The sequence below is a fragment of the Carassius gibelio genome, chromosome B15 (genome assembly GCF_023724105.1).
Source record: "Carassius gibelio isolate Cgi1373 ecotype wild population from Czech Republic chromosome B15, carGib1.2-hapl.c, whole genome shotgun sequence".
Taxonomy (NCBI): domain Eukaryota; kingdom Metazoa; phylum Chordata; class Actinopteri; order Cypriniformes; family Cyprinidae; genus Carassius; species Carassius gibelio.
In genome coordinates, this window is record NC_068410.1 from 4425455 (window position 1) to 4449368 (window position 23914).

Below are 23914 nucleotides of genomic sequence, written 5' to 3' on the forward strand. Positions count from 1 at the left end.
TCACTTCCTCCTGGACCTGAACGAACAAATTCAAATCGCAGTTTAAATAAACAGAAAAAAGAGCGAAAAGCGAAAGAGCTCAATTCAGGAGCGGTGTTCTGGTGTTCAGGGAGCAAGCAGAGACGCGTCTCAAAGTCTTCTTGCTTTTGTACCGGCAACAAATACATACAAAATATGTCGAAATACCCATGTTGGAAAGTGTGTTCGAAAAAGTATGTGGTTATGTCTTAAGTGAAAGTAAAGAGTTGCAAAAAAAAATCGGATGTGTATCATCATAATGGATGCGTTTGTCTCTTAAAGGGACCGCGCCTAATTTACTAGCACTGCTGTCAGTGTCTTCAATGTATGAAAATGAAAGTAAATCACTCACTGCTCTTGACTGAATTACCTTGTAGTACAAGAATTTATCCAAAGTCAATCCAAAAATCAGATAGAATTGTTTTACTAGTGGGTGCAGGCCACTAGTTCATTTATGTAAGTGAGTATGGCAAAATAGTGATCTTTGAAATATTATACCCAAAAATTCTTCATACTGTAGGCTACCAGTGAAATTGATTTAAAAAAATAATAATTAGGGACCTGACCATGTTTTGCTTAAGTGTTTCTTTCTTTAACTGCTAATGCAACCTTTTCACACCACAGTACAAATTAAACAATTTTAAAAAGGGTCGACTGTACAACCTGCACCGCGGCCCCTCTAACCCCAGCTACAAGACAGAGCAATGCACTGTGTGTACTGTGAGAAATAGAACAAGGCATGTGGTTTAAAAGATGGCAAGTAAAACAAAAAGCACATCTGTATGCAATACAGTTTCATTATTGTTCATTATTATCCAGTAATTACTATAAATAATTTGGGCGACCAAATTATGTTTTGTGCCAGTAACTGAAAAAATTAGTAGCACAAGTGCCACTAGTGGAAAAAGTTAGTGTAGTTCCCTGTGGTAAAGTCATTTATATATTTTTTTAAGAGCTTCTTAAAATAAAATATATACACCGAATGCACACAATCCACCCTTTAGAACACAACAAGAGCAAAATCCAGGGGTTTTTGAGCCGTGTATGTGTGCAAAATGCAATATTTGACATTGTGAAGGGAAAAAAAGTCACATGACAGCCGGGTTTCGGGGCGAGATCGGACAAATAAATTAATTTCATTCACACTGACAAGCTAAACCAATAAATGTTATTATTATCGGGTCAGATCTCATTAATAAATTATGCCTCACACAATCCACCCATTAGAACACAACAAGAGCAGAATTCAGGTGTTTTTGAGCTGTGTAAGTGTGCAAAATGAAATATCAACGCAATACAGCTTATGAATACATCTCTCCAGCTTCAGAGGACAAAGATTCTGGCTTCGGACAAATCAAGTACACGATTATTTCAAAATTCATAATAGCTTGGCGAATATAAACGAAAACAGCCACGTGAACATAAACTGTTGAGAAATAAATCAAATATAGATATTGATGCTAGATTGAATATTAAAAGAGACTGCATTTATTTACCAGCTGCTTTCAGTATGTTGTCCACACGATGGCGCCAAAGGATAAATACTAAATACTTCAAGATATATTCTGAGACAAATCAGTTCATACAAGTGAATACATAAATATCCGATTTTCAAGTAAATTATGATTCCTTCTGTGAGTACTATTATATGCACAACGTGAAAATAGAGTCAAACTGAATGGTATTTAGGAGATTATAGTTTTTGCATTATTACAATATTGGGCCTTATTGAAGTTTATAAAAAATTATAATGAATATTTATAAATGTTTTATTTATGCACATAAATAAATTTGAAATATTACATGAGTTTGAATGAGTTTAAATTGATTAGAAATAGTTCATAGAAGCAAAGTTTGATTGAGTCTAATGGGATTTGGAGCTTGGCTCATCTGAACATCATGTCAATTAAAGTCTATGGGATTTTTATGATTTTTAATATTTATTTTTATGAAAACCATAAGTCCAATAAGTTAGAAAAGATATAGCACACCTCATCTGTTCAAAGACTTGAACATCATCTCCTAGATATCATTAAATTTGAACATATTTTAATAGTATTGCCAATATTTGTATCACGTTATCACACATTACTGAAAAAGTGAAGAAGGGACACTATGATAATGATCTATTTTCATGTTGTGCATATAATAGTACTCACAAAAGGACTCATAATTTACTTGAAAAGATACATGTCCAGTGTGTAACAACTGCATCATCTATACAAACCATTGTGCTTGGACCCCTTATGATCTTCTTGATTTAAAATGCATTGTTTGAGTTATCTTGTGTGTCGTTGCCCACAACGCGACGGTGGCAGGACTGTGAAATACATACACGAGAAAAATAGGCATGACTTATTTCACATCCAGCTAGACAACCCTGTCATAGCTGTTATCATAGCCCAGGCTTTTTATTAAAAAAAGAAAACAGCAAGGGAGCATGGAAAAAGACTGTTGCAGGTGTATTTTTTTATGGCATTATTATTTGTATTTATTTTGCAGCGGGGCAACTCAAGAATGTTGGGCACACAAGTACTGTGGCTCTTTTGCTCCATGGCCAAGATGGCCAAGCCAACATCAAAGTTAGTTCACTAACTTTTAATTCTAGTTATTATTAATCTTCTGATCCAAATTTTAAACACTATCTCCTCCTAGAGCTTTCAAGCTAGAACCACCAAACTCGGGTCAGACCTTCAAACTGGTCTGACTCGGGTTGCTATATCTTTTTTTAACTGATCCGGGTTATGTTTTTCGTAAACCAGACTACCAAAACCACCTTAAATCCCATAGACTTTCATTGAGGGGGTACAAACTTTTGAAAAATAAGGCTTTTAATATATTTAAGCTGTCTACTACCATAGCAAACCTTAAAAACTCTCTACTGAGAATACAGCTAAAACCAGCCTAAGCTGATCAGTTGTTTTGGCTAGTCTCCCAAACTGATTTTTAAGTGGTTTTGACCACTCTCACGCTGGTCTTAGCTGGGTTTTAGCTGGTTTTTACTGAATCCACTGTTTTGAGCTGGTTTTGGCCAGATTCGCATAGAAATATGCTAACAACATGCTAGTTACTCACTAATCAGACTAGAAACATGCCTGTAACATGGTTTTAAAGTGGTTTCGGCCACTGTCACGCTGGCCTTAGCTGGTTTTAGGTGGTTTAGTATAGAAAAATGAAAACAACATGCTAGTTACTTGCTAATCAGACTAGAAACATACTTCTAACAAGTTTTAAAGTGGTTTTGGCCACTGTCACGCTGGCCTTAGCTGGTCTTAGCTGGTCTTAGCTGGTTTTAGGTGGTTTTCTTTACTGAATCAACTGGTTTTAACTAGATTATCATAGAAACATGTTAATAACATGTTAGTAACTTGCTAATCAGACTAGAAACATACTTCTAACATGGTATAAAGTGGTTTTGTCACTGTTAAGCTGGCTTTAGCTGGTCTTAGCTGGTTTTAGGTGGTTTTCTTTACTGAATCAACTGTTTTAACTAGATTATCATAGAAACATGTTAATAACATGCTAGTAACTTGCTAATCAGACTAGAAACATACTTCTAACATGGTTTAAAGTGGTTTTGGTCATTGTCAAGCTGGCTTTAGCTGGTCTTAGCTGGTTTTAGCTGGTTTTCTTTACTGAATCAACTGGTTTTAGCTAGATTATCATAGAAACATGTTAACAACATGTTAGTAACTTGATAATCATGTCAGAAACATGCTTTTAACATGGTTTTAAAGTAGTTTTGGCCACTGTCACGCTGGTCTTAGCTGGTTTCTAACTGAATCAACTGGTTTTACCTGGAATAGCATAGAAACATGTTAGTCACTTGTTAATCATGCTAATGACATGCTAGTCACTTGCTAGTCATGCTAGCCACATGCTAGTCGCATGTTAATCATGCTAGCTACATGCTAGTTGTATACCTAAATCATCCTAAAAACATGCTAGAGACATACTAGCAACATGCTAATCATGCTACAAACATGATAACGACATGCTAGTCACTTGCTAATCATGTTAACAAAATGCTAGCAACATGGAAATCATGCTAGAGACATGCTTGCCACATGCAAATCATGCTAGAAACATGCTAGCAACATGCTTACCATGTTAGAAAAATGTTAATCATGCTACAAACATGCTAGCGACATGCTAGCAACATGCTAATCATGCTACAAAAATGCTAACAACATGCTAATCATGCTACAAACATGCTAGCAACATGCTAATCATGCTAGCAACATGCTAATCATGCTAGAAAAATGCTAACAACATGCTAGCGACATGCTAGCAAATGCTAATCATGCTAGAAACATGCTAGCAACATGCCAATCATGCTAGAAAAATGCTAGCAACATGCTAATCATGCTAGTAAAATGCTAGCGACATCCTAACAACATGCTAATCATGCTACAAAAATGCTAGCAACATGCTAGCCACATGCTAATCATGCTAGAAACATGCTAGTAACATGCTAATCATGCTAGCAAAATGCTAGTGATATGCTAGCCACATGCTAATCATGCTAGAAACATACTAGCAACATGCTAATCATGCTAAAATCATGCTAGCAACATGGTAGTCACTTGCTTTTAATGCTAGTAATATGTTAATCACTTTCTTTTTTAAACTTCTTAACTTTTCAAACTTTTAAATCTTTTTAAACTTTTTAAGCTTTTCAAACTTTCTACATTTTTCTAACTTTCTGGCCAGCCAACTTAAAGTTTGAAAACAAACTTTACTATCTAGTTTAACATAATGTTGCTCACATACACATCTGTGAAAGCAGTCAGTTTACTTCCATTTACATATTTTGTATAGTGTAAATGAAGTTATCATGAAGTGCTCTTGAAAGTTTTTTTTAATGATGAATGTTTAATTTTTGGAAGACATTAATTCAAATTATCTAATTTAATCTGTCTCTGTTATAGTTCAGTTCATCAGAAGAGTTCAGAATCAGAGCCCAGCTGTATGTCTATTAAGAGTGATCAATCTGTGGGTCATCAAATAAATTTTACAAGTATAGATACACAGTCTGTTCTCAGGTATAACTTTTCTGTATAAAATAAATGATTTGATTATAATTCAGAATACAAAAAGACATTCTGCTTAGTAACTTATACTATAATGTGGCATTTAAATTTTCTAGCCATAAAGTCCTCAACATGTTTAAATCAATTCTGATGAAGAAATTTGAGCGTCTCTGTGAGGAACCAGCAAACCAGGGAAACCCAACACTCCTGAATGAGATCTACACAGAGCTGTACATCACAGAGAGTGAGAGTGGAGAGATCAGTAATGAACACGAGGTGAGACAGATTGAGACACAATCCAGGAGAGCAGCAACAGAGGACACACAGATCAAATGCAGACCTTTACCTGGACAAGACAAACCCATCAGAACTGTGCTGACAAAAGGAGTCGCTGGCATTGGAAAAACAGTCTCTGTGCAGAAGTTCATCCTGGACTGGGCTGAAGGAAAAGAGAATCAGGACGTCCAGCTCATATTTCCACTTCCTTTCAGAGAACTCAATCTGATGAAGGACAAAACACTCAGTCTTTCAGATCTTCTTCATAATTTTTTCCCTGAAACAAAATAAATTAAAATATCCAGTGACAAACATAATGTGTTGTTCATCTTTGATGGTCTGGACGAGTGTCGTCTGTCTCTGGATTTTCAGAGCGATGTGAGGTTGTGTGATGTAAGTGAATCAGCATCAGTGGACGTGCTGCTGAAGAACCTCATTGTGGGGAATCTGCTTCCCTCTGCTCTCATCTGGATCACCTCCAGACCAGCAGCAGCTGATCGCATCCCCTCTGAGTGTTTCTATCGAGTGACAGAGGTACGAGGCTTCAATGATCCACAGAAGGAGGAATACTTCAGGAAGAGAATCAGAGATCAGAGTCTGGCCGATAGGATCATCTCACACCTGAAGTCATCAAGGAGTCTTTTCATCTTGTGTCACATCCCAGTCTTCTGCTGTATCTCAGCCGCTGTTCTGGAGAAGATGTTGAGTCAAGCAAAGAGTGGAGAGATTCCCAAGACTCTCACTCAAATGTACACACACTTCCTGATCCTTCAGACCAACATAAAACATGAGAAGAACATGACAGATGAAGATATGATCCTCAATCTGGCGAAATTGGCTTTTCAGCAGCTTGTGAAAAGCAACCTGATCTTCTATGAGGAAGACCTGAGAGAGTGTGGCATTGATGTGACAGAAGCATCAGTGTACTCAGGATTGTGCACTCAGATCTTCAGAGAGGAGTTTGGCTTGTATCAGGGGAAAGTCTTCTGCTTTGTTCATCTGAGCATTCAGGAACATCTAGCAGCTCTATATATGCACCTCTCCTGCATAAACAACAACATAAATGTGTTTGAGCAAATCACCAAACAGAGTTGGCAATCTAAAGTCAAGTACTGGTTTCAACACAATTTCTCAGAACACGTTTCTTTATCTGAGCTGCATCAAAGAGCTTTGGATGAGGCTCTACAGAGTAAAAATGGACATCTGGATCTTCTCCTGCGGTTCCTTCTGGGTCTGTCAGTTGAGTCTCATCAGATTCTGCTACAAGGACTTATGAAACAGACAAGAAGCAGCTCTGAAACAATTGAGTACATCAAGAAGAAGATCAGGACCAGTGTTTGGAATAACGGCGTTTAAAAGAATGGCGTTAGGTAACGACGTTATTTTTTCAGTAACGCGGTAATCTAACTAATTACTTTCCAACATGCCCACCCTCTTAAGTGAAAGTGACGTGACATTCAGCCAAGTATGGTGACCCATACTCAGAATTTGTGCTCTGCATTTAACCCATCCGAAGTGCACACACACAGAGCAGTGAACACACACACACACTATGAACACACACCCGGAGCAGTGGGCAGCCATTTATGCTGCGGCGCCCGAGGAGCAGCTGGGGGTTCGATGCCTTGCTCAAGGGCACCTAAGTCATGGTATTGAAGGTGGAGAGAGAACTGTACATGCACTCCCCCCACCCACAATTCCTGCCGGCCCAGGACTCGAACTCACAACCTTTTGATTGGAAGTCCGACTCTCTAACCATTAGGCCACGACTTCCCTAGTACAACGCCGTTAACGTTACTGAACGTTAAATGCGGTGCGTTACTTGATTTAATGAACTATGCAATCCGAACGGACCCCTGGCTCACACAGCGAGTGAGCAGGTGGGTTAATGACGAGATAAGTGGTTGTGATTGGCTAAGGCAGAGTCATGTGTTTCATGGTAGCCAATCAGAGCCAGTGTTTTTACACACATTTTACACACACGCAACAGCTACACACAGAGATTCGCACGCAGCAGAGATGGCGAGATGGCAATTCAGGAGCAATTCTGTGAAAGGTTGGCATTTTCAAGGTGAAGATATAAGCGCTACTTCAAATTCATTGTGGTCAAAGGCAAGAACGTGCATGTAATGTGTACATGTAATGTGTGACACGCATCTACAAAGCTAGTGGCCAAAAACACTTTTCTTACAAAGATAATACTTGAAGTGCAGGATAAAACTCTTGCTGTCTGTTGACGTTGAATAAATATATAAAGTTATGTACCTGTCTGTTGTACTCATTTCAACTAACTTGTGAAAACTGCAAAAAAAAAAAAAAAAAAAAAAGTAAAAATTCTCTGACATGTAGCAACTTTTTTTTTTTTTCAGTAACGCAAATAGTTACTTTCCCTGGTAACGAGTTACTTTTATTATAGAGTAATTCAGTTACTAACGCAGTTACTTTTTGGAACAAGTAGTGAGTAACTATAACTAATTACTTTATGTCTGAATGAACTGGGTGATCATTCACTAGTGGAGGAAATACAACAGTACCTGAACTCTGGAACAGTAAATAAAGCCAAACTCTCTTTGTCTCAGTGGTCAGCTGTAGTTTTTGTGTTGTTGACATCAGAGAAGAAGCTGGATGAGTTTGATATTAATAAATTTGCTAGTTTAAACAAAAAACTGAAAGTTTTTCAGAAGCTGCTGCCTGTGATTAAAGAATCCAGATCAGTTCAGTAAGTATCATTGAGAACCATCACTTCACTGTTTAAACATTAAGAAAAAAGTTCATAAATCTTAAGTGCTGCACATGTTGTCTGGAGTTTAGTGGTCAGTGTTATAAAGTGTTTTATAACCAGTAACACTTAACGAAGAAGAAGTTGCCTTTGAAAGTTTATAAGTTGTTAAAGATGCAAATAAATGAGTTTAAATATTTGTAATTTTAGTTTAAAACAACAGCAAAAAAAAAAAAACAACAACAACAACAACTGACTGTTATGAGACTGTCCAGAATGATGCAATGTGTAAAACATTGTTCCGCTCTTAGGGGCTAATTAATAAACGGTGGAAACCACTGAAACTTGTCCGATCAGAACAATTAACTTAGATGATGTCCGTTTAGGAGGAGCTAGATGCACACACCACTCATAGACCACTCATTGCAAACTCAAACAATATTTAATTAAGTGTGGTTCTAGAAAGAGAAACAACAACAACAATAAAGTGTAAATATACACACTGATAAACATCAATATGCAAATCAATATCCGCATTTGCTATGACATTAACACTGAAAGTGCGTCTAACAGCGATCGTATGCTAAGATTGGCTAGAGATTAGCTGACAGACACATGTGCTTGACAGACACGGTAAACACGTCTTGAAAGACTAATGCACAATCAAATATAAACACAGTATAATGAAGAAACAAACTTACTCTTTGATGCACGCACACATGCTATAACTCAATATTGCAGGAGAACTGGCATTATCATCACCGTTAGAATTGTCTCACGCTAGTAATAATAATAGCGATCATATCTGCCCTGAAACTGCGTCAGCGTCCAGGTCCTTTTTAGACTTCTGGGTCATAACAATCAGGTGGCAAGGAAGTCGACCGGAAGTTGAAGTCGGCTGCGTGCTGCCATCTTGTAGCAGAACTTCACTTGCGTTAGCATTCCCATTGACTCCCATTCATTTTGGCGTCACTTTGACAGCGAATAACTTTACATCTGAGGCGCTTAAAGACTCTGTTTGTCTATTATTTATTTTTTAAAGATACACGACAATGTATAAAGGGCTCCATTACCTTCTATGTTACATTATGGCCCCGTAGAAACAGTTTTTGTAAAAAATAGGCTAACGATTGCGTCATAACCACTCGACTCTCTGTCGCATTACCGTACAGACAGGAGGAGAAGCTCGCAGGCAATTAACTTAATATGGCGTACTGGCGTTACATTTTAAAATACTATACAAAAAATTAATCAGAATACTTACTTCTGCTCACTCACGCCAAAGAACTCCCTGCTCAAGCTCGCCGTCTCTGCAAGATTAACGATGGCAGTTTTCACGCACAGCTACTAGAACATTTACATCTGTCACACAGGTTGCTGACGTCGTCAAGCTTCGTTTGAGTCTGCGCGTCAGAAACGGAAGTGCTAAAAAAGGCTAAAAATGGGCTTCAATTGTCTCAGTTGAGTTCCAATGGGGTCTCTGTGTCCATTTCTTTTACTGTCTATGGTAACAATAGGCGTGTGACTGACGCCTGACTAAATAACAACAGAGATTAACCATTACACATATACTAGAACTGTATGAACATTAAATAACTGGTCGGCATTTTAGTACACAATGACTTATTTATTAAAAAAAATGCATACCGGAAATAAACAGGATATTCCAAAAACAAGAAAAACACTTCAAAATAAAAGTCAAACACATGCAGGGATCATGACACTACAATGTGCAACAAACAAATATTATTAATGTTTCTAAATGTTATGCTTTGTGACATTTTAGACTTCAGTCCAATGATCCATTAAACATGATTTGTGTGAAGAGAGTGAAGAGTGTTATTGTTCTCTACAGGTTGAGTGATTGTGGTCTAACAGATGAAGGTTGTGCTGCTCTGGCTTCAGCTCTGAGATCAAATCCCTCACATCTGAGAGAACTGGATCTGACTGGGAATGAACTAGGAGATTCAGGAGTCATGCTGCTGTCTTGTATGATACAGAATCCTGACTGTAAACTGGAAATACTGCGGTAAGATCATTTTTGACTCTCAGACAGGGGCGTAGCCATCTTTTCAGAAGTGAGGGGGACAGAAATTATATAATATACATAAACATAAACATTTCTGTAATCTATATAGCCTACAAATCAACAGTTTTTGAACTTTAAGATATTTTGTTTTTAAAGAAGTCTCTTCTGCTCACCAAGCCTGCATTTATTTGATCCAAAGTACAGCAAAAACAGTAATATTGTGAAATATTTTTATATTTAAAATAACTTTTTTCCCTATTTGAATATATTTTAAAATGTAATTTATTCTTGTGATCAAAGCTGTATTTTCAGCATTTTTACTCCAGTCTTCAGTGTCACATTCTTTAGAAATCATTCTAATATGCTGATTTTTTTCAGTATTCTTTGATGAATATAAGGATCCAAAGATCAGCATTTATGTGAAATAAAAAGCTTTTGCAACATTATACACTATACCATTCAAAAGCTTAGAGTCAATATAATTTTTGTTTTTTGGAAAATAAATTAAAGAAATGAACACTTATATTTAGCAAGGACTCTTTTGTGGGTTTGAGTCTCAGGCCAGCAACACCACTGCTCCCCAGGCACCGCTGCATAAATGATGACCACTGCTCCGGGTGTGTGTTCACGGCTGTGTGTGCACTTTGGATGGGTTAAATGCAGAGCACGAATTCTGAGTATGGGTCACCATACTTGGCTGAATGTCACGTCACTTTGAATTGATCAAAAGTAATGATAAAGTAATAATTTTTCAAAAGATTTCTATTTCAAAATAAATGCTGTTTTTCTGAACTTTCTATTGATCAGAATATAATTTTTTTTTTTTTTGAGAAGCAAATCTGAATATCAGAATTATTTCTAAAGGATCGTGTGACTGGAGTAATGATAAAAAAAAATCAGTTTTGAAATCTCAATAAATTACATTTTTAAATATATCCAAATAGAAAACAGTTAAATAGGTTAGTAAAAATATTTCACAATTTTTCTGTTTTGCTTTACTTTGGATCAAATAAATGCAGGCTTGGTGAACAGAAGAGACTTATTTAAAAAAATATTAACAAGCTTATTATTCAAAAACTGTTGACTGTACGTAGTGGATACTATAGGCAACTTTACTTTTTCTCTAATTTCTAGATTTTAATTGGCTTAGAAATCTATAACTGCTGGACAATAACAAAAAATAATGATTTGTTTATACTACAAACATTTGTTTTTTATCACCTAATAAGGCAGCATAGTTTCTATTCTGTAATAAAAGCTATGTCAATTGGTACTAAATTGGTCATAGCCTACTTTATTTATCACCTGCTGGAGATTACTTGAAAAACCATATATTGTTGCAATCGTATATTTAATATATTTGTGTTTGCAAAAGTTTCTGGGCTTTTTTTTCTGTTTAAAAAAACTGTTTTCATAGAGCGATAGCTGGACGCTTTTGCCCATATTAGGATCTTCCTGAAATGACTTTCTGCGCGAGAGCGCCCTCCGGCTTCGAGTATGAATGAAACGCACACTGCAGGAGTCTTTGCGCTCTGTGATATTCATCTCGCTGTATTCTGGGTCCGAATTAAATCTCAAATCATATGCAGACTATCCCGTCTCTTTGAGTTTAAATCTATATTTATTCACACCAGCTCTTGAAAACCTCCATGAGAACAAACTTGACCGAAAAAGTGCGGGGGACGAGTTTCCATGAAATTAAAAGTGGGGGGGACACGTCCCCCACGTCCCCCGCGTAATCTACGCCCCTGCTCTCAGACAAGTGTTCAGTCTCTTTCAGCTGTGAGTTTGGCTGATTGAGCTGTAAATGACTTAATCATGAGCTACTTCTCAATAACATGATACTGCAGAACTGAGAGTCACATGAAAATACCCCCTCACACACTTAATCAACATTTCAATCTCTTGACTTTAAACCGATTCTAGATCAACACAGCCACAACTGAGAAATGGAAGCTTTAGCCTAAGTTCTGCCAGGAAGACTCAATCACTTCGTCACTAATTACCTTCATCATTATCCAATCACGTCTTTATACTCCTGTATAAAAGATCGTACTTACACATGTTTGAGTTCGCAGATGCCGACGCGACAACAGATGCCGACGCGACAACAACCGCAGATTCCGACGCGATTGTCTTTGCTCAAGCTGTCGCTTTATTCATTTACTTGCTGTAATTAAGTTCGTGCCCCGCAAACTATCTAGAGTTCGACGTTCCTCTAAAATGCACACGGGATCGTTGACTTAGCTCCGTGTCGCGGTGATTATCTGCAGTCGTTTGTGTTGGATGATTTACAAGCTTTTTTCGGCAGAGGATGTGAACATTGGCGGAGTTCCGCGTGCTTCCAGGCCAGGGTTGCCAGGTTTCTCAAAACCGCCAGTTACTACTATTTAAAAAAAAATAAAAAAATAGCCCAATCGCGTTCAAAAGGGATTAATCGGTAGAATTCACATTCTAGGGGCTATATATTTTTGGTCACCTCAAACCAAGGACAGAAATAGCAACCCACAAAAAAAAAAAAAAAAAAAAAAAAAGTCTTTGCAACGCCGGTGCTTTCCGAGATCGCGTCAGTGCTGCTTGGGTCTCAACACCTGAAAAGACTTTGGTCTCAATCAACAAATATTCATCTGTACGCTCACGTGAACCTGCACGAATGAAGTCTCTCCGGACCAGCAGACAGAATTAAGGCTGCCGGTCTCTTCGGCATCTCGCCTCCATCACTTCACCAGTCTACAGCATTATAAGTATCATCTTGTTCTATGCACTTGCGGTGCCTGGGCATTAATTTATTCTCTGCAAGGATTTATACTCACACGTTCAAATAAAGCACTGGGCGTTTCGTGCTTGTTTATCTAGCAGACTTGCACAGCATAATTAAGATGTTGATCATAGTGCATGCAATTTTCTGAATAACTACTTCGTAATGAAGCACTTTAAGGCTCATCATAAACGCTACAATCTTTTATACTGATAAAGATTTTTCGCATTTCTGTTATATATATATAAAAAATAAAAAAATGCTGTCTAGCACACTTGAGATTCGCTGTTTTAATCCTATGCTTTAATCTTTGTTTATTCACTCTTTTTCATTTGCGTTTTATTCCTGAAAAGTTCATACTCTAATGGGATTCTATGGTTGCAGATGCAGGGAACCGCTGCTCTTACCTCATCTTCACATGGCTTACTCTTGGACTGCATTATGAACACTGGATCTACCAAGCTGAAGCGTATATGGACCCTTTCTTTTGAGTCGTAGGTAAGATTTGGCTCAATGCTCAGTCAGCAGGCATATAACTCCACGTGACACGAGTTGCTGCTGACCTTATTCCAGAGTAGTGACATATCTCCAGTTTAAACCGAATATTAATTAGCAGGCATGGTTTGTTTGCGCTCCTGGTCTCCGTTCAAGGCGTGGTCACACTAGACTTTAAACGCAGTGTTGCCAACTTCTTTCAATGGAAAGTAGCTAAACCCTGCCTGAAAAGTCGCTAAATGTCGCTAGATGACGTCATATGCTAATTAGCATATTCATGACGTAAGTGCGTCATATTATCTTGCCCTTTATTTGCTCATGTACTGCATTTTAAAGCAGCCAAAATTCTCAATAAAAGTTTTTTATTATTATATTTGAATGTTTCTGTTGTCCGACAACGGAATTAATATTATAATGACTGAAACGCGTCTATTAAGACTACATAACCAGCTCTCAAAGATGTTAATCTCTGCACTAAAATCCTATTCACGACTTTGTCTAATGAAATCACATACACATAAGATTAAGATAATGATTGTACTGTGATTTCGGCTATACTTGTATGTAAAATAGAGTTAGAAGCAACAGAATATATATATTTTTTTTAACTGAAAGTGCTGCTCCTCTCTGCTCGTTGAACATAGCAGATGCAGAGAGAGAGAGGCGTGTGTGCACGCTGGGAGAGAGAGAGAGAGAGAGAGAGAGAGAAAGCTCGTGCGGCAGTACCGGAGAGTCTCAGAGACTAAATAAGGTCTGTCAAAAAAAAAAAAAAAAAAAAAGTCGCTAGTTTTGTCGCTAGTCGCTTTTTTGGAAAAAAGTCGCTAAATCTAGCGACAAAGTCGCTAAGTTGGCAACACTGTTTAAACATGCGAAATTATTTCGGATGCCACTGCGAATATGGGCGGGAGCAAGATAAAACGGTCTCCCCTCAATTATCACAAGATGGATTAATATGTGCTTGCTTGTACTGTGTCTTTTGCGACGGCGTCGAAAGCGTCTTATTATATTGTAACGTTACTCTGTATCTCTCTATAAATATATACACCCTAAGGGAAAAAAAAAAAAAAGAAATATATATATATATATATATATATATATATATATATATATATATATATATATATATATATATATATATATATATATATATATAAAACGTCCTCATTCCAATGTATCATCTGTTCCCGTCGACACTACAAACCATGCAGCTTTTCTTTTTATTTTATAAATCTTTTAATGTATTATATAAAATAGGACGCTGCGCAACAGCTAAAGTTATATAGCACTTCCTTCCTTTTTGAATTTTTGTACAGAGAGGTCATGAAGCAATGTATCGCTCTTCTACTGGTCCACATCCTCATGTTATGCAAATTCCCAGGTCAGAGTTCACCAAACTTGAACTTTGGAACGCAGCGAAATGCGAAATTTTTCGCATAAGCTTGCGCTTCCGGTCCGACGCATTCGCATGCGTATGAATGGAAGTCAATGGAGAGAAAAGTGCAGTATGACAGCCCCATCACTCATAGCAAACTAACGGCTGGAGGGGCGTGTTAAGGAGGTTCTGCTCATGCTGTCAAACTGACATAATCAGAAAAAATTATTCGTTACAGAGTGGAAATGTTCAGAATTCGATAAGATTACTAAGACAAACAATGTTTAATTGTTTACATCAAGATTAGCAATGTGTGCTAGTAAGCTTAAGTCAATTCGATTTATGCGGATTTTAAACTTAACTTTTGATACGTCAACTTATTTATAAAAAAAATAAAAATAAATAAAAAAATAAATTGGGGAGTGACAGTTAAGGGGTTAAGCTACAATCAAGGCTTGTTTATTTCGCGCATCTACTGGTGTTGGTTCATTCACTCTTACTCGGCTGTTGCGGCCTCACTTTACACTTTTAGACTTTCAGACAGCTGTGCCCTCAGCCAACCCGGATTCTTCAGTCTGCCCTCCGTTAGCAGACATAATACTAAACGAAGTGCTTACGTCAGCTGGAAATCACATTTCTAAGGCGTCACTCCCTCTACAATCAAACCTACACGTTGCATGGTCTGCTTTCTAATGTTTTTCCTTCCAATTTTTGCGTTCCTATTCTAATTTCGACCGTTGCTCCTTTCTCGTCTTAAAAAAAAAAAAAAAAAAATCACAATCTTAAAATTCTATTCGCAGACTCCTTGCCAGCATCTAATCTACGCTAAAATTTTCTAATCCTAATTTTCAAGCCTTTTGGTTATTCAGTTCTATTACTACTTAAGGGGTTAGCTAAATCTTCCAACAAATTAAAGACAAATGTCTGCCTATTACCCTGCCCATATTGCAAAATTAATTACTTCCATCTTCTACGGCCTTCTTTCTAAGTACCTCAATATTCTTCTCGAGGCAGTGTTTATCTGCCTTCTACGGGTTATGCTTCCAGGGGAATTCACTTCAAACTAATCAATTTGATCCTGCTCGCGGCATTTCCTTCAGATCTACGATTCGGACCTAAATTCTTCACACTCTCCTCAAGCACTCTAAACCGATGTGCAAGATTCTGGTGTCATCTTAACAATTCTAAAATCAATAATAAATTCTGTCCCTTCTCTGCATGGTGAAATTTCTTAAAATCTGACCTAGAACTTTCAAAAAACGCACCAGTCTCTATTTTACCTAACGGAGCACCCCTTTCCAAGGCCTGTTTTAGAACTCACTTAACCACTGTTCTCAAAGCTGCAATCTATCCCCCTCTCTCTACTGGCCATTCATTCAGAATTGGGGCAGCTACTTCAGCAGCTGAACGAGGGATCTCTACATCAGCTGTTAAGATCATGGGCAGATGGTCTTCCTCAGCATTTGAATCATACATCAGACCTGATTCAAAACCATTATTGAAGCTCAGCAAGCTCTCCTGTAACTAATCAGGTAAATTCATGCAATTACTGGTGGTGGTGTTACTATATCTGTATGGTATATCAAGGCCTGTACATATCTGGCCTTTGTGGCTATTTCTGTACAGTCTTTCGAGGCCTGTCTGTGTCCGCCTATCGTGGCTATTTCTGTACGGTCTATCGAGGCCTATCAGTGTCTGGCTATCATGGCTATTTCTGTACGGTCTTTTGAGGCCTGTCCGTGTCTGCCTATTGTGGCTGTCTGTGTCTGGCCTATCGTGGCTATTTCTGTACGGTCTATCGAGGCCTGTCCGTGTCCAGCCATCATGGCTATTTTTCTGTACGGTCTATCGAGGCCTGTCCTGTGTCTGCCTATTGTGGCTATTTCTGTACGGCCTATTGAGGCCTGTCTGCGTCTGCCATTGTGGCTGTCTGTGTCTGGCCTATCGTGGCTATTTTTGTACGGTCTATCGAGGCCTGTCTGCGTCTGCCTATCGTGGTTAATCATGGTCTATCGAGGCCTGTCTTGCATCTGCCTATCGTGGCTGTCTGCGTCTGGCCTGTCGTGGCTATTTCTGTATGGTCTATCGAGGCCTATCCGTGTCTGGCTATCATGGCTATTTCTGTACGGTCTATCGAGGCCTGTCCGTGTCTGCCTATCGTGGCTGTCTGCGTCTGGCCTATTGTGGCTATTTCCGTTGGTCTATCGAGGCCTGTCCGTGTCTGGCTATCATGGCTATTTTTCTGTATGGTCTATCGAGGCCTATCTGTGTCTGGCCATCATGGCTATTTCTGTACGGTCTATCGAGGCCTGTCTGCGTCTGCCTATCGTGGCTGTCTGCGTCTGGCCTATCGTGGCTATTTATGTTTGGTCTATCGAGGCCTGTCTGTGTCTGGCTATCATGGCTTTTTTTCTGTACGGTCTATCGAGGCTGTCTATGTGTGCCTATCATGGCTATTCTGTATGGTCTATCGAGGCCTGTCTGCGTCTGCCTATCATGGCTGTCTGCGTCTGGCCTATCGTGGCTATTTCTGTTGGTCTATTGAGGCCTGTCTGTGTCTGCCTATCGTGGCTGTCTGTGTGTGGCCTATCATGGCTATTTATGTTGGTCTATCGGGGCCTGTCTGTGTCTGCCTATCGTGGCTGTCTGCGTCTGGCCTATCATGGATATTTATGTTCGGCCAGTTGGGGCCTTTCCGTGTCTGCCTATCGTGGCTGTCTGCGTCTGGCCTATCGTGGCTATTTATGTTCGGCCTATCGGGGCCTGTCCGTGTCTGCCTATCGTGGCTGTCTGCATCTGGCCTATCGTGGCTATTTCTGTTGGTCTATTGAGGCCTGTCTGTGCCTGCCTATCGTGGCTATTTATGTCGGTCTATCGAGGCCTGTCCGTGTCGGCCATTGTGGCTATTTCTGTTGGTCTATCGAGGCCTGTCTGTGTCGGCCTATCGTGGCTATTTCTGTTGGTCTATCGAGGCCTGTCTGTGTCGGCCTATCGTGGCTATTTCTGTTGGTCTATCGAGGCCTGTCTGTGTCGGCCTATCGAGGCCTGTTTGTGCTGCCTATCGTGGCTGTCTGTGTCTGCCTATCGTGGCTATTTCTGTTGGTCTATCGAGGCCTGTCTGCGTCTGCCTATCGTGGCTGTCTGCGTCTGGCCTATCGTGGCTATTTCTGTTGGCCTATTGAGGCCTGTCTGTGTCTGCCTACCGTGGCTGTCTGCGTGAGGCCTATCGTGGCTATTTCTGTTGGTCTATCGGGGCCTGTCTGTGTCTGCCTATCGTGGCTTTCTGCGTGAGGCCTATCGTGGCTATTTCTGTTGGTCTATCGGGGCCTGTCTGTGTCTGCCTACCGTGGCTGTCTGCGTGAGGCCTATCGTGGCTATTTCTGTTGGTCTATCGGGGCCTGTCTGTGTCTGCCTACCGTGGCTGTCTGCGTGAGGCCTATCGTGGCTATTTCTGTTGGTCTATCGGGGCCTGTCTGTGTCTGCCTATCGTGGCTATTTCTGTTGGTCTATCGAGGCCTGTCCGTGTCTGCCTATCGTTGCTGTCTGTGTCTGGCCTATTGCGGCTATTCTGTAAAAACTTAAGAAGTTTAATCTAACGTCATTTATACTGGTCATGCTAACTCTCTTTCTATTTCTTCCAGGAACCTTAGGATTCACAACTGGTGGGTATACTTCATCTACTTTTTTGGGGGGAAGGCTGGCCCCGTCTGGAGGTCTCATAATCCACCTAATTTTGGGGGTCTGCTGCGCCCCTGCCTTCGTCTTCAGGCAGGAAATGCAGATTCGCTACCCTTGGATTACGAACCATGGACGGGGCCTTCCGCCAAAGAAATTTTATAATTGTGCTCGCTGAGCTGTCAATAAATGTATGCTTCGTACATTCCTCTATCTCCCGAGTCTTTCTGGTAGAAATGGAAGCTTTAGCCTAAGTTCTGCCAGGAAGACTCAATCACTTCGTCATTAATTACCTTCATCATTATCCAATCACGTCTTTATACTCCTGTATAAAAGCTCGTACTTACACATGTTTGAGTTCGCAGATGCCAACGCGACAACAACCTCCACCCTCCCCACCACCACCAGGATGGTCCTGTCCTTACCTTCCAGGGGGGTCTGCTGCGCCCCTGCCTTCGTCTTCAGGCAGGAAATGCAGATTCGCTACCCTTGGATTACGAACCATGGACGGGGCCTTCCGCCAAAGAAATTTTATAATTGTGCTCGCTGAGCTGTCAATAAATGTATGCTTCGTACATTCCTCTATCTCCCGAGTCTTTCTGGTAGAACAATGTGTCACTTGGGTAACACTGAAGCTGTTTCACTTCATAGAGATCAATGGCATTAAGTCAATGCATTAAACAGCGGTCATGCCAGTCATTGGAAATCACCTTAAACTCTTAAAGGATACTACGTCAAAATATTGTTTCATATTCTGACAACTGACAACTTTTGTCACAAAGATTTGACTTGACCTGAAAAAAAAGGACAGATGCAATTAAATCGCACATAATTCAATTTCCCTGCATTTCGCTGTGAGTTTGTAGATCTTAGTCCAAAGATTCATCAAACATTGACTTGTACTTGAGGATTATACCTTCTTAAATAATGGAATCAGTGCTAAACTTAAATTATCTGATCTCAGAGAATGAAGAGTGTATCATTGTTCTTTACAGGTTGGTTAATTGTTGCATCACAGATGTAGGTTGTGCTGCACTGGCTTCAGTTCTGAGATCAAACCCTGAGCACCTGAGAGAACTGGATCTGTCTGGGAATAAACTAGGAGATGCATGCTTGAAGCTTCTTTCTACTGTAATGGGGAATTACTGCTGTAATCTGGAAAAACTGTGGTAAGATCACACAGTATATACAACACAACACAACACAAAAGTGTATGTAACAAATCACAAAAACAAAAACACTAAATTATAAGCAGAGTAGCAAAAATAAAACAAAATTAAGCTATGTACAGCTCATTTTGTTTCAACTCTCAAAACCATAACTTCCTTTTTGCACCTTCACTGACACCTTTACTCATCAGCAGGTTCAATATTGTTTTGGGTTAGAAGCAGGTATTGGGGTGGACTTTTAGTATAGCGACAAGGAAGATTCAACAACATTTTTAATGAGTTAAGGGGAGATTGTCTAGCTTAGATTGAGCCATCAGGAAAAATGTCCAAAAATGCAGTGCTCAAATAATTAAATAAAAAAATAATAATATATAGGATGTAGGTGTTAATATTCAGATTGTGAATCAAGCATACTGGACACAACTCATCACAAGGTCAGTGCTATTATGGTAATAATGGTGCAGCAGCACAGACACTCTCCTGTAGTTTTTTCAAAGGTACATTTTTCATTTTGAATACCTTCTGTACTAGACAGGTGTTCTGTTTTTATAATCTGAAAAATTGAAGCATCTTTTTGGAATATTGGAAGTGTAATTTGATACTTTAAATAAAGTGTTTAATGTGTATGTTTTATTCTTGTTTTAAGTAAAGCAAGACAAATGTTTGCATAGCTTTGTAGTAGTTTAAATTAAAATATAAATTTAAGCATGAAACAAATAATTGATTTGAGAGTCTTCAAAGCAAGGATAAAACATGTTTTTTTTAAATCATTAATATTAACCAAATTAATTGAATTTGAAACTATTTGACTTTTAAAAAGATGCTTTCTAATGTTTCTAATGTAATGCATTTAGGTTATTGCATATACAGGGTTCCTACAGGTTTCTTCAAGTTAAATTCAAGTCTTTTTAAGACCTTTTTAAGTCCATTTATATAAAAATTTAATACCTATTTCACGTCCCTACCAGCAAAGAAAAACAAAATCCTTGAACTTGTTTTCATTTATTTTTCAAATGTGGAATGGGTAAAAGATAAGCCAAGCAGGTGTGAAAAATAAAAACATTTCAGTAGGCCACAAGACAGTTTGCCGAACAATGTTAAGTTGTTTTTTAATATTAGCTAGCTACTTATTCCATGCTGGGAATATGGGGAACTGAGAGACCCCTGAACAATAAACATCGAAAATTAGAACTCAGCAATACATTAAATTAAGAAACACAGTCAACTCCTTAGCTCTTCACTCAGGGCAGCAATCTCTTTATCAAGGACAGTCAGTTCCGTCAACTTCTCTTTTATCGTGACCGCAAGTAAACGTTTTAGCGATTTCGGAGTCAGGGAACATGCATTTGAAAAGCTCTGAGATACCCTCATTTCCATTGTAGGACTGGTGTTTAGCGATTGTGTTAAGAGTCCACACAGCTTGGCTTTCATTGTTGGCGTGGACCCAAAAGCTGTGTGCAGATCCACTCTAGTTGCGGTCATAGCTGAAGGGTCTGCAGCGCTAGCAGCAAGCTGGCTATAAGGGGCCGTTCACATATCGCGTCTTTTGCGCGCTCAAGCTCGTTATTTCCAATGTAGGCGCGCAGTATGCGCGTTCATAATGGAAGCGACGCGGTCGCGACGCCCACGCACCGCATCGAGTTAAAAAATCTCAACTTTTCCGAGAGCCGCAAGCGCACCGCAGGTCATGTGACAAGAACTAACCAATCAGCTTCATCCTTTCCCATAACAACGTTGAAAGCTAGGCCAAGATGAAGGAACAGCTGATCATAGCTGTATATGGATTGCCATTTTAAAAATAAATTTAGTAGCAGAGCTACTGCCTGCGATTTTTAGTGCTGCAAATCCATTTATCCTTTGCTGAAATTTCTGCGTCTTCATGGAGAGTCCGCTTCAGGAACATTAGCAGCTAGGTGGCACTTGTTGGTTGAAACCATACAGTATATGGTTGAAACACGTAGGCGATGGAATTTGTTTTTATAAATTGAGAGCATTCATGTGCTTGGATTAGGGCTGGGATAAACGATTATTTTTTAAACAATTAATCTAGCGATTATTTTTTCGATGCACCGATTAATCTAACGATTAATTTTTTCCAGATCGATTTGATTTCGATTATCTCCCCATTTTTTTGAAATTTTATTGTTGAGGATAACCCCTTGAGATGAAGCATCTCGTTTTCAAGGGGGTCCTCGAGACAACATAGAAATAATACAGCACATATACATTCATACACACAAAAGCTCTCCCTCATCCCACCTCATCCGCCCCTCATACATATAAATATGGAATGACAGTACAAGGATAGGACATATGTATCTTAAATATGTATACATTCGCACACCTAAACCCATAATCACATTTAAAGAAATAATAAAGAAAAAAAAAAAAAAAAAAAAAAAAAAAAAAAACGTCAAAAATGAGGAAAACATTTACAGCAACAATTTGCTTGCAGGTAAACAAAAAGAGATGTTTTGAAGGAACACAGGGAAGTAATTGATCTTAGAGACCCTGGCAGACTATTCCATTCTGAAGGGGCTTTAAATTTAAATGCACGTCTACCACTCTCCTTGAGAATATTGGGCACAGTAAAGAAGAAATATTCAGTATGTCTTAATCTATAGCTGGGTCTATAGGGAATTAAGTATTCCTTTAGGTAAGAAGGATAATCATAATGCACACATTTAAAAATGACCTGATACCAGTGATACTGTCTTCTGGCCTTTAGTGACAATAATTTCAGTGAGTCATACATTTCACAGTGATGAGTGGTAAATGGGCATCTTAGCACAAATCTACATATATTATTGAAAATAACATTCAATACTTTCAAGTTTGTTTCTGAGGTGTTTTGATAGACAACATCCGCATAGTCTAGTATGGGAAATATTAACTGCGACACAATTCGTAACCTAATCCTTTGAGTAAAACAGTTAATAGAGCGAAACAATATTCGCAAGTTACAATTAATCTTTTTTACAACAGAATTGATATGACATCTAAAAGAGAGTTGTGAGTCAAGCCATATGCCCAAATATTTAAGTTCATCAACTTGTAATAGTTGAGTATCGTCTAAAAATCTGAGTGACAAATTGTTAACTTGATTCTGTGTAGCTGATCTGGTGGGGAAGAGTATACTATATGACTTTTTTTTATTCAATAAGAGATGGTTAAATTGGAACCAAAGTTGAATAGTATTAAAGTTAGTTTGCAGTGAGGATTGAATCTTAGAAACAGACTTATTGGATGTATAAATCACTGTGTCATCTGCATATAGATGAATACAACAGTCTGAGCAAGTTAGAGGAAGGTCATTAATAAACAAAGAAAATAAGAGAGGCCCTAATGAGGAGCCTTGAAGAACACCTTTCTCCATTATTAAGGACTGCGATACACATCCATTAACATAAACACGCTGACTTCTACAATGGAGATAAGAATTAAACCAAAGAAGAGAGTGTCTAGACAGGCCTATTGCATATAATTTGTCAAGAAGCAAATAGTGATCGACCATATCAAAAGCCTTAGTTAGATCTATGAATATTGCACCGGTTGACATATTATTATCTAGAGAAGATGAAACATCGTTGGTAAATTTTAGAAGAGCAGTAGTTGTAGAAAAGTTTGGTCTGAAACCAGATTGATTTGGTGACAAAATAGAGAATTCATTAATATATTTAAATAATTGTTTGAATACTAGTTTTTCAAACACTTTTGCTATACTACTGATGATAGAGATAGGTCTATAGTTATTGAGATCAAGTGCATCACCACCCTTATGTATTGGTGTAACTCTGGCAGATTTCCACATTAATGGAACCACAGAAGTGGATAAGGATAAATTAAATAAATCTGATAGGGGAAATGCCAATACATGAGACGCAAGCTTGATAAACTTGATCTCCAGACCGTCAGGATCAGTACCATTACCTAACTTTAGTTCGGAGATTGCCTGTTGAACGTCAGTAGGATTTATAGTAGCAAATGAAAAGGAACTGTTAGGCTCATCTACCAAACTAGAGAAGGAAGAATAAGAAAATTGTGAGCTACAAATAGAGGAGAAATGTTGGTTGAAGGCATTGGTAACCGCGGAAGGATCACTGATAACCTCATCATTAACTATAATTTTGGTAGCAGTGGTTTTAGTGGACTTGTTTAATAATGCATTAAGACTTTTCCAGAACTTCTTAGGATTATTTAAACTATTAGACAAGGAGTTTTTGTAATAATTTGATTTAGCATTTCTAGTTTTTGTCGTACACGCATTTCTTAATTGTTTATATACTGCCCCATCTACTGGGTCCTTTGACCGGCGGTACTTGTCCCATGCCTTATCTCTTTGTTTAAAAAGATTTAATAAGTCTGCATCA

General features: G+C 38.6%; 1 pseudogene; it reads left to right on the forward strand.

Annotated features, from left to right (window-relative positions):
• The first annotated feature begins 4855 nt into the window (after positions 1–4855).
• LOC127973020 (NACHT, LRR and PYD domains-containing protein 3-like) overlaps positions 4856–23914 on the forward strand; it is a 72333-nt pseudogene continuing 53274 nt past the window's right edge.